This window comes from Mustela putorius, unplaced genomic scaffold (assembly GCF_011764305.1).
Source record: "Mustela putorius furo isolate JIRA1106 unplaced genomic scaffold, ASM1176430v1.1 tig00004035_pilon_pilon_pilon, whole genome shotgun sequence".
Lineage (NCBI taxonomy): Eukaryota > Metazoa > Chordata > Mammalia > Carnivora > Mustelidae > Mustela > Mustela putorius.
Window position 1 is genome coordinate 2898459 of NW_025422171.1, and position 14488 is coordinate 2912946.

Sequence of the window (14488 nt, forward strand, 5' to 3'; positions counted from 1 at the left end):
CAGATTTCTGCCATAAGCTTTCTTGCACAATTCTTTTGTTTTTTTAGTGGACATATTTTAATATTTCACTCAGATGAATTCCTTGGAAGGGAAGAATTAAATTCTTCTTAACTTTAAATTATTAAGTTGTTGAGTTCTTTATCGATTCTGGATACAAGTTCTTTGTCAGATATCTGCTTGAAAATATTTCCTCCCATCCTGTAGTTTGCCTATTCATTTTTTTAATGGGTCTCTGAATGAATAAAAGTTTTTGATTTGGATAAAGACTAACTTAATTTTTTTCTTTTGTGGTTATTGCTTAGTGCCCTACGAAACTCTGAATATCCTAGATCCTGAGTATATTCTCTCATGTTTTTTCCCAGAAACTTAATGGGTTTAGTTTTATGTTTAGATCTATAATTTATCTCAAATACATTTTTATACAGACACACCTTGCTTTATTGCACTTTGTAGATATTGCATTTTTAATTTTTAAAAAAGATTAATTAATTAATTAATTAATTAATCTGACAGGCAGAGATCACAAATAGGCAGAGAGGCAGGCAGAGAGAGAGGGTGAAGCAGGCTTCCCACTGAGCACAGAGCCCAATGCGGGGCTCGATCCCAGGGCCATGGGATCCTGACCTGAGCTGAAGGCAGAGGCTTTACCCACTGAGCCACCCAGGAGCCCCTGTAGATACTGCGTTTTTTAAAATTGAAGATTTGTGTCAATCCTGTATTGAGCAAGGCTCTTGGAGCTATTTTCCCAACAACTCTTGTTCACTTTGTGTCTCTGTGTCACATTTTGGTAATTCTCATAACATTTCAAGCTTTTTCATTATTTTTATATTTGAACTGCTGCAATCTCATGATTAAACTTTAATGGATTAAGAATTACTTCTTATGAATGAGCACAGAAAGTGGTTTCTTGAAATGGAATCCACTCCTAGAGAAGATTGTTGAAATGACAATAAAAGATTTAGAATATTATATAAACTTAGCTGATAAAGTAGTCAGCAGGGTTTGAGAAGACTGACTCCAATTTTGAAAGAAGTAAAAGCATCAAACGCTAGAGAGAAATCATTTGTGACAGTCAATCAGTGAGGCAAACTCCACTGTCTTAAGAAATTGCCCAACTTCCAGTAACCACAACCCTGTTCCATCAGCAGCCATAAATATGGATACAGGACCCTTCAGTAGCAAAAAAGATTACCACTCACTAAAAGCTCAGCTGACGGTTAGCATTTTTTAGCAATAAAGTACTTTTTAATTAAAGTATGTGCATTCATCTTTTCAGACATAATGATATTGCACTCAACAGATTAAATGCACTAGGAAACCAAAAAATTCATTTGACTTGCTTTATTATGGTGGTCTGGAACTAAATTTGTGGTATCTGCAAGGTATGTCTACATATGGTTTGAGGCTGGGGTTATAACTAATTTTTTTTTCATACATATCCAATTGTTTTAGTGTCATTTATTGAAAAGACTTTTCTCTTCCCATGAACTGAGCTGGTGACTTTATGAAGAATTAAGCAACCATGTATGGATTCTTTATTATTTTCCACTAATCTACTTACTTAGATCAATATCACAGTGTCACCATTACTGTACCTTTGTAGTTAAGTCTTAAAGTCAGGCAGTGCGAGTTATCCAGATTTGCTCCTGTTTCTCAAGATTGATTTGAGTGTTCCAGGTCCTTTTTTTTCTTTTTTAAAAATCAAATTGTTAATTTCTTGTTAATTTCCCAAAAAAAGCCTTCTGGGATTTTGCTTGGGAATTTAAATCTTTAGACCAATTTGGGAAGAACTGACATTTTAACACTATTGAATCTTCTTACCATTAACATGGTATATTCCTCCATTTATTTAGGTTTCCTTAAATTTCTACTGGCAATGTCTGAAGCTTTTGGTGAATGCTTTTGTTAAATTTATTTCTACTTTATCTGATACCATCCAAAGGAGAACCGATTTTAATTTCATTTTCCAACTATTTGCTGCTAGTATGTAGAAATACAACTGATTTCTCCATATGACATTCTGTATTGAGAACTTCCTAAATTTGCTTTTGGTTCTAGCAGCTTTCCTTTTCTTATTGATATCTGTGAATAAAGTTGGATTTACTTCTTCCTTTCCAATCTTTTTATCCACCCCCCACTTGTATTGCTATTATTAGAATCTTCAGTAAAATGTTGAACAGAAGAGAGGAGGAAAATACAGCTTGCCTTGTTTCTGATCATAAAGGGACAAATTCTATATCTGATCTGTAGCATGGTGCCACCTTTAAATTTTTTATAAATACCCTTCATCAGATTGAAAAACTTGTCTTCAATATCTACTTTGCTCAGTTTTATTATAAAGTGCTTATTTTCTTAAGTATTTTGTAAGCATGTAGTGATAGGATCATGTGGATCTCTCCTTTATTTTGTTAATACACTGGTCTGCACTGATTGATTTTCAGTCTTTAAACAAATTTTGTATTCTCTGCATAAATCTCACTTGATTTTGGTGCATTATTTTATATAGTATATAATGTGTTTTGTTCTATCAGATTAGGTATTCTGTGTCTTTGTTCATGATGAAAGCTGGTCTGTAATTTATTTTTCTTGTTATACCTTTGCCAAGTTTTAGTTATCAGGAATATGCTGTTCTTATGAGAGGGAACTGTTCCTTTTTCTTGTATTTTCTGAAAGAGTTTGTGAAAGTTTGACATTTCTTCTTTCATAAATGCTTGACAGATTTCACCAGTAAAACCATCTGGGCCTGGATATTTCTTTTCTTTTCTTTCTTTCTTTTCTTTTTTTTTTTTTTTTTGTTTTTAAAGATTTTATTTATTTATTCGACAGAGAGAGAGAGAGAGAGAGAGATCACAAGTAGGCAGAGAGGCAGGCAGAGAGAGAGAGAGAGAGAGATAGAGAGCAGGCTCCCTACTGAGCAGAGAGCCCGATAGGGGAGCTCAATCCTAGGACCCTGAGTTCATGACCAAAGGCAGAGGCTTAACCCACTGAACCATCCAGGTGCCCTGGGCCTGGACATTTCTTTGTGGGAAAGTTTTTTTTTTTTAATTTATTTTTTTATTTATTTTCAGCATAACAGTATTCATTATTTTTGCACCACACCCAGTGCTCCATGCAGTCCGTGCCCTCTATAATACCCACCACTTGGTACCCTGACCTTCCCCCCCACCCCTTCAAAACCCTCAGATTGTTTTTCAGAGTCCATAGTCTCCCATGGTTCACCTCCCCTTCCAATTTCCCCCAACTCCCTTCTCCTCTCTATCTCCCCATGTCCTCCATGATATTTGTTATGCTCCACAAATCAGTGAAACCATATGATAATTGACTCTCTCTGCTTGGCTTATTTCACTCAGCATAATCTCTTCCAGTCCCGTCCATGTTGCTAAAAAAGTTGGGTATTCGTCCTTTCTGATGGAGGCATAATACTCCATAGTGTATATGGACCACATCTTCCTTATCCATTCGTCCGTTGAAGGGCATCTTGGTTCTTTCCACAGTTTGGTGACTGTGGCCATTGCTGCTATAAACATTGGGGTACAGATGGCCCTTCTTTTCACGACATCTGTATCTTTGGGGTAAATACCCAGGAGTGCAATGGCAGGGTCATAGGGAAGCTCTATTTTTAATTTCTTGAGGAATCTCCACACTGTTCTCCAAAGAGGCTGTACCAACTTGTGGGGAAGTTTTTGATAACATATTCAATTTCTTTGATAAAGTGCTATTCAGATTTCTCTCTCTTGTTAGTTTTGGTAAGTTTTTTTTTTTTTTAAAGGCATTGTCCAGTTCATTTGAGTTATCAAATTTATAGTTACATATGAATAAGTTGTTCACAATATTCCATTTTAATCCTTCTGATATTTGCAGAATCTGTGGTGATATTTCCTTTTTATTTCTAACACTGGTAATTTGGACCCTCTTTAAAGTACTCAGATTGGATTCAGTACTAAAAGTTATTTATAATTTATCATACAGATAACAGTTCAAAAATACAAATAGATGTTATGCATAGTGATGATAAGTTTTTGTACAAAATTTTAAAAAACATATGTCTTTTATTATGACATTTAATATAGTTGTTACAATCTTCATAGTCATTAAATACTTACAAATAAACCAAAGCAATTAAGATTAGTTCACTGAAATGATAATTTTTTAGGAGACGTTTTACAACATTGGCTTATTCTAATATGGTGTGGGATTTAGAGGAACAAGGTTCTGTCCTAAAGTTCTATCCAAGTGAGTATGGTGTGAGATAAAGCTTGCCATGTTAAGAAATACCAAGTGTTGGCAAGAATGCAGAGAAAAAGGAACCCTTGTGCACTGTTGGTAGAAATATAAATTGGTACAGCTACTGTATAAAATGGTACGGAGGTACCTCCAAAAATTAAAGATAGAAATAACACATAATCCAATAATTATACACCTCTGGGTATTCACTCAAAGAAAACAAAAGCACAAATATGAAAAGACATATGGACCTCAATGTTTACTGCAGCATTATTTACAATAGCTAAGATACAAGCAACCTAAGTGTCCATAGCCAAAAAAAGGGTGAGATTTTGCCATTTGTGACAACATGGATGGACCTAGAGATATGGCTAAGTGAAGTAAGTCAGAGAAAGGCAAATACCAGACGATTTTTCTTAAGTGCAGAACCCAAAAAACAAATAAACAAAAAAAAGCAGAATCAGACCTATACACAGAACAAACTGACGGTTTTCAGAGGGGAGGTCAGTGGAGCGGGAGGTGGGCAAAATGGGTGAAGTCAAGTGATGAGATACAGGCTTCCAGTTATGTAATGAATAAGTCACAAAAATAAAAGCACAGGGAATACAGTTAATGGTACCATAATAGCACTGCATGGTGAGAGATGGTAATTGTACTTATAGTGAGGATAGCATAACACAGAGCTGTTGAAGCACTATGCTGTACACCTAAAACTAAAGTAACATTGTGTCAACTATGCTCTATTTTTAAATAAGAATGAAAAAAAAAAAACCCAACCCCAAACCCTTGTCATCTTAGAGTTTTACCTAAAACATTTTAGTCTGTATTCAGGGAGAGGATTATAGCAGGTCTTAATGTACTCTGAAGACTATAGTGCTATACATTTAGTTCTATAGTAAAAGCTTCATTTGAAAGAGCATATGCATTTTATACTAGCACAGCTGACCCTTGAGAAACACAGGGGTTGGAGTTTGAACCTGTGCAGTTGAAAAACCATGCATAACTTCTGAGTCCTCTAAAACTTAATCACTAAAAGTCTATTGCTGACTGAAAGCATTACTGATAACATAAACACATTTTGTATGTTGACTGTATTATATACTGTATTCTTAAAGTAAGCTAGAGAAAGGAAAACTTATTAAGAAAATCATAAGGAAAGAGAAAATACATTTACAGTATTGTACTATAAAAAAAATCTGCATCTAAGTGGACCTGTGCAGATCAAACCCATATTGTTCAAGGGTCAACTGCAGTCTCTTATGCCAAAAGGACTCTCTGGTTTTAAGACAGTTTCTAAAATGGCTGTACATGATACTGATTCATGATAGCAAGATAGGAAGAGCCTATCATGTAATGAAAGTACTGTTCTAAGTGTTGGGAATACAGCAGTTAAGGACCGATAATGTCCTTACTGTCATGAAACTTACATTTTAATGGGCCAGAGATAATAAACACTGAACAAGTAAGAGAATTTCAAATAATGTCAAGTATATAACTAGACCAAGATAAAATAAAAGTAGGGTAACGGGATTCTGAGATTGCTGGGTATGGGTTAATGTTACATAGGTTTATTCTGTGCAGTTCATAGTGAGAACATGTCATTTAGGCTGAGATGTGAATGATAAAAGCTACCAAAGGAATGGGGAAAGGACATTCCAGGCAGAGGGAAGAGCAAAGTCTGTGGAAGAAAAAGGGGTGCTTTGAGAGAAACAGAAGGTAAAGTGGTCATAATACATAAATGGTAAAAGAAGGAGGAGGACACATTCAACAAATACAAATTCTATGATTGAAAAAGTACTGCCAAGTTGATTATTTAAATTTATATTGATCCATATTTTCAATTACAGGCTGAAAACGAAGAAATTTATGTATAATTGACTTAACTTATTTTTGCTTTCAGAATAATGTTAGCTTAAATTCTGAAACAAGAACACTGTCTCCAAATCAAAAAGAATAAATTCTACTGAAGGCTTTTATTACTTACTTATTTAATAATAACACTAGCACATATATTTGGCATGATAAAGTTATACCACAACTATATTAAGAGCACAATCCTTTCTGCCAGTATGAAATTGATGTGAAATAAAAGGACCACCTAAGGAGAAATTCACACTAGTAAACAGACATGTCATTAAGGTATTGTTTAAAGAAAGTACACTAAAACCCTGGCACTTAGCCCAAAGAAGCAGATGTGCCATCTATCAAGGTAAAGATTAAATGTATTAACTTTTGCTGGCTTTGATCACTGCTGTATTGTTTATTATTATCTGACAGAAAACAGCTTATACAGATAGTTGCTATATTACTTGTTCTTGCGATAGAGAAGTAAGCAATTACTTCAACAGTTTCGAGATCTCGATATTAATAAAACATGAATGTACTGCATAACACGAAAATAAACAGAGGCAATTTATATTCCTTTCTAAAAGACTTTATATTAACATATTTCATCATTACTTTTGCATTTGCTGTTCAAATCAATTTGTTATATCTATATTTTGAGAGTTAAAGTAATTTTCATTACCTACTCTCATGCATTAGCAATAAATAAAATTTACCAGAGAAACATTCAGATAATCTACAAAACAAAACAAAAAATCCATGCCCTTTAAATATGTTCTTCTAATTTGAGAAGAATTGCTAGATTTGTTCAGTAAAATTTCAAATACAAGATGTTACATACTTAGGTGTCCTAAATAATGACCACAGAAATGAAACAGTTATTCAATTAATTAATGTAAACGTGCTTTTACTCTATGCTGTAGTTTTTAAAATTGAGGTCACATATGATCTTACTCATATGTGGAATTTAAGAAAGAAAACAAAACAAATGAGCAAAGGGGAAAAAAAGAGACAAACCAAGAAACAGTTTCTTAACACATAGAGAATACACTGATGGTTACCAGAGGGGAGATGGGTGGGAGCTTGGGGGAACAGGTGATGGGGATTAAAAAGTACACTTATCACGATGAAAATAAAATGAATTGAGGTATAATTGACATATGGCATATTAATTTCTGGTATACAACATAATAATCTGGTATTTATATAGTTTTTCCATCACCATAAGGTTACATAATATGCAAATACAATGTTACTGACTATAGTCACCATGCTATATATTATATCCCCATGACTTACTTATTTCATGTCTGAAAATTTGTACCTCTTAATCTCCTTCTCCCATTTTACTCATCTTTCCCAACCACTCTCCTCTGGCAACCACCCATCTGTTCTGTACATCCAGGAGATTTGTTTTGTTTGATTGTGTTTTGTTTTTTAGATTCCACGTATAAGTAAAATCATACAGTATTTGTCTTTCTCTGGCTGACTTATTTCATTAAGCATAAGGATATCCTTAAGGTCCATCCATGTTGACACAAATGGCAAGACTGCCTTATCATGGCTGAGTAACACTGCATCACATATACATACCACTTCTTCATTCATCTCCTGATGAATATTTTAGTTGCTTCCATATCTTGGCTATAGCTATGCTGCTAAGACAGAGGGGTTCACATATCATATCTTTTTGAATTAGTGTTTTTATTTTCTTGGGATACTCAGAAGAACTGCTGAGTAGTAGGTATGGGTATGTGGTGTTTCATACCATAGTGGCCTGAAAAGCTGATATGATTCCAATCTTCTTAAATTAGAGAATATCCTGGAGAATGTTCCATGCACACTTAAGAAGAATGTGTATTCCGCTTCTTTTGAATGGAATACCTGTATATACACCCATTAAGCCTATCTGGTCAAATTTTTTTTTTTTTTTAAGATTTTATTTATTTATTTGGCAGAGAGAGTGAGCACAAACAGACAGAATGGCAGGCAGAGGCAGAGGGAGAAGCAGGCTCCCTGCCGAGCAAGGAGCCTGATGTGGGACTTGATTCCAGGACGCTGGGATCATGACCTGAGCCGAAGGCAGCCGCTTAACCAACTGAGCCACCCAAGCGTCCCTGGTCTAATTTTTTTTTAAGGCTGACATTTACTTATTGGCCTTCTGTCTGGATGGGCTCTCCACTGATGTTAAGTGGGTTACCATGCTGGGGTAAGGTTTTTTTTTTGTAAGAACATGTCTCTAACTCTCCTGTTCCAAGGTGACCTTTTTATCCTTTGGTGTAGACGACCTGTTCAACTAGTTTTCAGATCTTTTTCAGAGGGCTTTGACCCATATGCAGCTACAGATTTGGTGTGAGTTTAGGGTCTTTCTACATCCCCATTGTCTCTATGTTGTTAATTTAATTTGATTGTATCAATTTAATAGCTCTATGAATTATCAAGTTTACTGTTTTATTTCTATGATCAGCATAAAGAACCCTGTTTTGGCTTAGGATGTTGACCTTTATAATCTTACATTAAAAAAAAAAAAATCAGCAGCATATCCTAACATGCTCTTTTTCTTGTTTTCTTAATTAATGAATTGATCATCCAAAAATTTTCCAAACATTTAAGGAACAAATTGTAGTATTCCAAAAGTGTTCCATAAATTCAGCAAGTTGAGTTAGAGAGAAAGTATCTGAAAACTTTAAAAGCAGGTTTGCTCAACAATTTCAGGAATACAGACTGTACATATAGTAAAAGAAATAAGTCTAGTCTTTTGCAATAGGAAACTATGTTTCAGTGTTAGAAGAGACCTGAAGAAGACAAAAAGAAAAACAACATGCCTTCTATTGCCTTTTTTCACATTCAGTGTCTCTTAAAGGCTTTGTCATTCAGACTTGATTATCCAAATATTAGAATAGTGAATCAGAACTTTGGTTTGGTAAGTATGATAGTGATATTGCCAGAGGTTTATTATGTCCACTTTATAAAATTACCTCCAACTTTACAAATCTAGGGAGGTATATAGTGGATAAAGTACTTCTAAGATTTGGTTCCCTATGCCTAGTGACTGCTAGAAAGAGAAGCAGAAAGTTCATCCAGGTCTAAGGGAATCATGGTCTGTGTACACTCTAACGTGTTTAATTTGTGTAACAGAATTTTACCTTCATGTAGAATATCCTTTTCATAATTATTAGCCTCAACTTGAATAACAATCTTAAATATAACCTTTTCTTACACCTGAGGTAGGTAGATAGGTAGGATGTAATGGTACCATGTGACTTATCACACTCGTATTTCAGGTTCTACTTGTGCAGACAGACAGGTTTTCTACCTTAAACTAATATCAATTTCCTTCCTTAAACATCAAGCATCTCAGAATAATTTTTTTCTATTGCCATTGATTTTGCATTTTCTATCTACTCCTCTTTAGCCTTTTGCTCTGTGGAACTGGTCTCTACTACTCTTTTCAAAGTGCTTCTGTAATGGTTCCCAAAGACCTACAAAATTTAAGGAGTTCTCTACTCTGTTGCTATCCTAAAGAGTTTGATATTAAACACTTCCTCATTGTTGCTCTTTTCTTCCCTAGATTCCATTATCCTGTACTCTCTGGGCTTTCCTCATTTTGACCTCTTAAATGCAACTGTTTTCTAAGATCTTATCCTTCTTCACTCTACAGTCTACCCTTTAGGTCACATACTCTCATGACTTAATTATTACCTCTATCAGGATGCTTCCTAATCCTGGCTATATTCTTATCTCCAGACAGTTGCTTGCTACACTTCTCTATCTCTACAGGGTATCCCAACAGCTTATAAAGGTCAGATTTCCAAGCTCAGAGTTAAGGTGTATTATTATTTTTTTTTAAATATTTTATTTATTTTATTTGACAGAGAGAGAGATCACAAGTAGGCAGAGAGGCAGGCAGAGACAGAGGGGGAAGCAGGCTCCCTGTTGAGCAGAGAGCCCCATGTGGGGCTCGATCCCAGGACACTGAGATCATGACCTGAGCCGAAGGCAGCGGCTTAATCCACTCAGCCACCCAGGCGCCCCGGCGCCCCAGAGTTAAGGTATTTTTCAACCCAGTTGTCCTTTGCATTCTCCTTCAAATGAGGCAAACTAACATTGAGGAAAGAGCAAGGCTTTGGAACTGAATAGATTTGGTTAAGTGTCAATGTTCTCATCTTTAAAATGGGGATATTACTACTTAACCTTGTAGGCTGCTGTAAAGATGTAATAATGTAACATATACCTTGAACATAACCAATCCTCAATAAGAAGTCATCTTATTTTCTCTTAGATCAGTTAGTACTATCATTATTCCTAGTTAGGCTAGCTGGAAAAAGGAGTAATCTCTGATTTCTCCTTTTTCCTAATCTCTCCAATCCAGCCAGAAACTAGGTTCTACAGAGCCTATTCCACAGCATGTCCCAATTATATTTCCAACTTTTCAATCAGTTGTAAATTGGATTACTCTAAAGCTTAACAAACTTCCTGCCTCCAATCTCTTTTCTATTAATTCAGCTTTCATACTGCAGTCAGAGATGAATTTTGGAGCACTGAAGCGCTGCAATCTCCTTAACTGCCTGATGGTTTCTCCTGACAGCGGTGTTCAGTTCACATTAGGGGATTCTGCCTCTTAGGTCTTTGTTCACATTCCAACCATACAAGAACAGCAGCAATGTTTTTATAGTGGTCTATATTTTATAAAGTTTGTTTCCCCAAGAGATAAATAATAATGGTTATTTAAGGGGCGCCTGGGTGGCTCAGTGGGTTAAGCCGCTGCCTTCGGCTCAGGTCATGATCTCAGAGTCCTGGGATCGAGTCCCGCATCGGGCTCTCTGCTCGGCAGAGAGCCTGCTTCCCTCTCTCTCTCTCTCTGGCTGCCTCTCTGTCTACTTGTGATTTCTCTCTGTCAAATTAATAAATAAAATCTTTAAAAAAAAAAAAAAAAAAAATAATGGTTATTTAATCACTGTTGATGCTAAATAGAGCAATATGTTTATTTTTGCTTTCCTTAGTCTGAATGAAATGGAATTTAAAGATAAATTTATGATGAGTATCCTATACTTCCTTTCCTGCTTGCTTTTTGAGTATTTTTTAACCTGAGTTCCCGAGTAAGAGCCATAATATCTAGAAATCCCACCCCCCACCCCAGTCTATTCAGAAGTACCTTTAAATTCTCAGCAGAATTCCAGGCTTCTTTTATTACCTAGTTTTATACAACTGTAAACTTTATCCATACTGTTCCTTTGTAACAAGTAGATTTGCTAACATTTATTCACAATGATGTTGTAATGAAACAATTCTTTTTTTTTTTTTTTTTAAAGATTTTATTTATTTATTTGACAGAGAGTGATCGCAGGTAGGCAGAGATATAGAGAGAAGGAAGCAGGCTCCCTGTGGAGCAGAGAGACAGATTCGGGGCTCGATCCCAGGACCCTGGGATCATGATCTGACCTGAAGGCAGAGGCTTTAACCCACTGAGCCACCCAGGTGCCCCTGAAACAATTCTTTTTAAAAAGATTTTATTATTTATTTGACAGAGAGAGAGAGAGATCACAAGTAGGCAGAGAGGTAGGCAGAGAGAGAGAGAGAGAAGGCTTCCTGCTGAGCACAGAGCTCGATGAGGAGCTTGATTCCAGGACCCTGAGATTATGACCTGAGCCGAAGGGAGAGGCTTAACCCACTGAGCCACCCAGGTGTTCTGGTAATGAATAATTTATATTTTTTCAAACCTATATCTCTTACATATGACATGTTTGAATTTATGAAACCTTCCAAATATTCTTTAAGCAGTCACATAGTATAGTTTTCTCTATAGCTTTCTGTTACTTTTAACTTCTACCACTTTGACAAAATGAATCCTGTAAGATTACTATCTGTTTTTCTAAACAGTAAATGAAACTTCAAGTATCTAAAGGTATACTTCAGGCAACTTCAATCCTCTGGAACCCTCCAGCTTTCTTACTTAAGTTGCAAACCCATAAGAAAGATCTTTTCAGCACTTGAAACAGTCGTCATGAGGGGCATGTAATAAAATATTTATTATGAAGATTTCTCAGAATTTATAGTCTTATATATTCTAAAGCAGTGCTGTCCCACAGAAATATAATGGAGCTACATAAGTAATTTTAGGTTTTCTAGTAGCTGCAAAGAAACAGAAGAACATGAATTAATATCCCAACATTATTACTTCATCATGTATTCAATATAAAAATTGAGATATTTTACATACATTTTTCTTCAAAATCCAGTGTGCATTTTACATTCACAGCATCTTCACTGTAAATACCTGATCTGTGTTAAGATTTTATAAAATTTACAACTGAAAAAGTAGATCCATATACCTAGCTTGCTTCAAACATATGCGAAAATCTTCCAATATCTGAAGTAAATGTCAGGTTTTAAATTTAAATTTTATATTAATTAAAATTTAGAAACTCAACTTTCTTAGACACAAACCATATTTCAGGGGCTCGGTAACCACATGTGGCTACTGGCTACATTACTGGACAGTGCAAATATAGATTCTGTACTTGATACATAATTCTAGCAAACTTTGTTGCCTGTTTTCCCAGTGCACTGGAGACTAGAAGAAAAACTAGATGACTGGAACTGACAGAAAGATCAACTGTTCATTCCTACTGATACCAGTGATAATAAACTATTATTATCCTAACAATGAGGACAAAAATCAGAAATACAAATTAAAAGCTTGAAAGTCTAAGGCCATTCAGTGTAAGGGTAAGTAACTCATGCCCTTAATAGACTCTAAAAGTCTAACTAGCCCATTACTATGAAACTGACCTTCATAATGATAATCCTGAGCTGTCAAAAAAAGAGGATAAATTATGCACATTATTAACTACTTTGAAAAGATGGAGATATATGTATTCTTGAAGGGCTTATCAAAAAAGTTACAAATGTTAAAAATTTAATCATGTTAAAAAGGTAAGCCTCAATTTAAAAAATCATTTATATGAAACATTTCATTGTCTGATACTGCCAATTAAGTACATATTAATGTTACTTCTATAAATTCTAACTTCTGTCATGACAGGTTTCAGCAAGATGTCTTCTTTAGTTTGTGTTGGAAAATTTGTTATTTTATGACTTTATAGACTTTGATCATTAATCTTTCTAGTATGTTAATAGTCCATAAGTCCTAGCTTTATCCAGCTGCATTGGGATATACCTGACATAAGATGTACAAGCATGATGGTTTGACTTATTAAGAAATGATTATGCAGTAAGTTTAGATAATATCTGTCATCTCATACACATGCAATAAAAAGGAAAAGCAAAAAAAAAAAAATGTTTCCTCCTTGTTATGAGAATCCCAGGAGCTACTCTTTTAATGACTTTCCTATGCACCACACAACAGTGTTAACTATGGTTGTCATGTTGAACATTATACGCCTAGTACTTATTTATCTTCTCACTGGAAGTTTGTACCTTTTGACCACCTTCCTCCCATTCCCATTCCCCCCAACCCTGCCTCTGATAACCACAAATCTGATCTTGGTTTTTTTAAAAGATTTTATTTATTTATTTGACAGATAGAGATCACAAGTAGGCAGAGAGGCAGGCAGAGAGAGAGAGAGGAGGAAGCAGACTCTTCGCTGAGCAGAGAGCCTGATGTGGGACTCGATCCTAGACCCTGGGAACATGACTGAGCGAAAGGCAGAGGCTTTAACCCACTGAGCCACCCAGGTGCCCCTCTGATCTACTTTTCTATGAGCTTGTTTTTTTGTTAGAGTTCACACAAAGACCGACCATATAGTATTTACCTTTCCATGAATCCCATTTTTTTTTTTAAGATTCATTTACTTATTTGAGAGAGCAAGTGAGCGAGCAAGTGAGCACACATGACCGTGGGGGAGGGGCAAGGGGTGAGGGAAAGAGAAAATCTCAAGCAGACCTCACACTGAGCACAGAGCCCAATGCAGGGTTCAATCCCGTGACACTGAGATTGCGACCTGAGCTGAAACCAAGAGTTGGACAATTAACTGACTGCCACCCAGGGACCGTACCATGAGTCCTATTTTTAAAACCTCACCTCCTATTATTTCAGTTCAGTGTGTTTCATGAAGTGCCCCTAATCACACAAAAATCCAAATTTATCTGTTTTGGTGTGAGGGTATTTTTTTTTTTTTATGTATTTTAGGATATTTTCTAGAATTTTATACCTATACACTGATTTGAAAAATTGAAGCTAGTCTATGGTTATGCTGAACTCATTCCCTTCTAATATTCTAGAATTCAATCCCTATGATTGTATACTGGGTTCTTTTTCCTTAAACAAAAGGTAAAAAAAAAAAAAAAAAATCTTAACTGGCTTTCACATAACCAATTCAGCAGATTAATCAATGCTCTCTCCTCCCCCTGTAGAACTCCATGGCAGATATTCACAGAAAGCTCTTGGCAAATTTCA

General features: G+C 35.5%; 1 protein-coding gene across 3 annotated transcripts in view; it reads right to left on the reverse strand.

Moving 5' to 3' along the window:
• The window catches only part of MICU2 (mitochondrial calcium uptake 2), a 157142-nt gene that overhangs the window by 35868 nt on the left and 106786 nt on the right, over nt 1–14488 (reverse strand). The gene's annotated exons all lie outside the window — the stretch shown is intronic.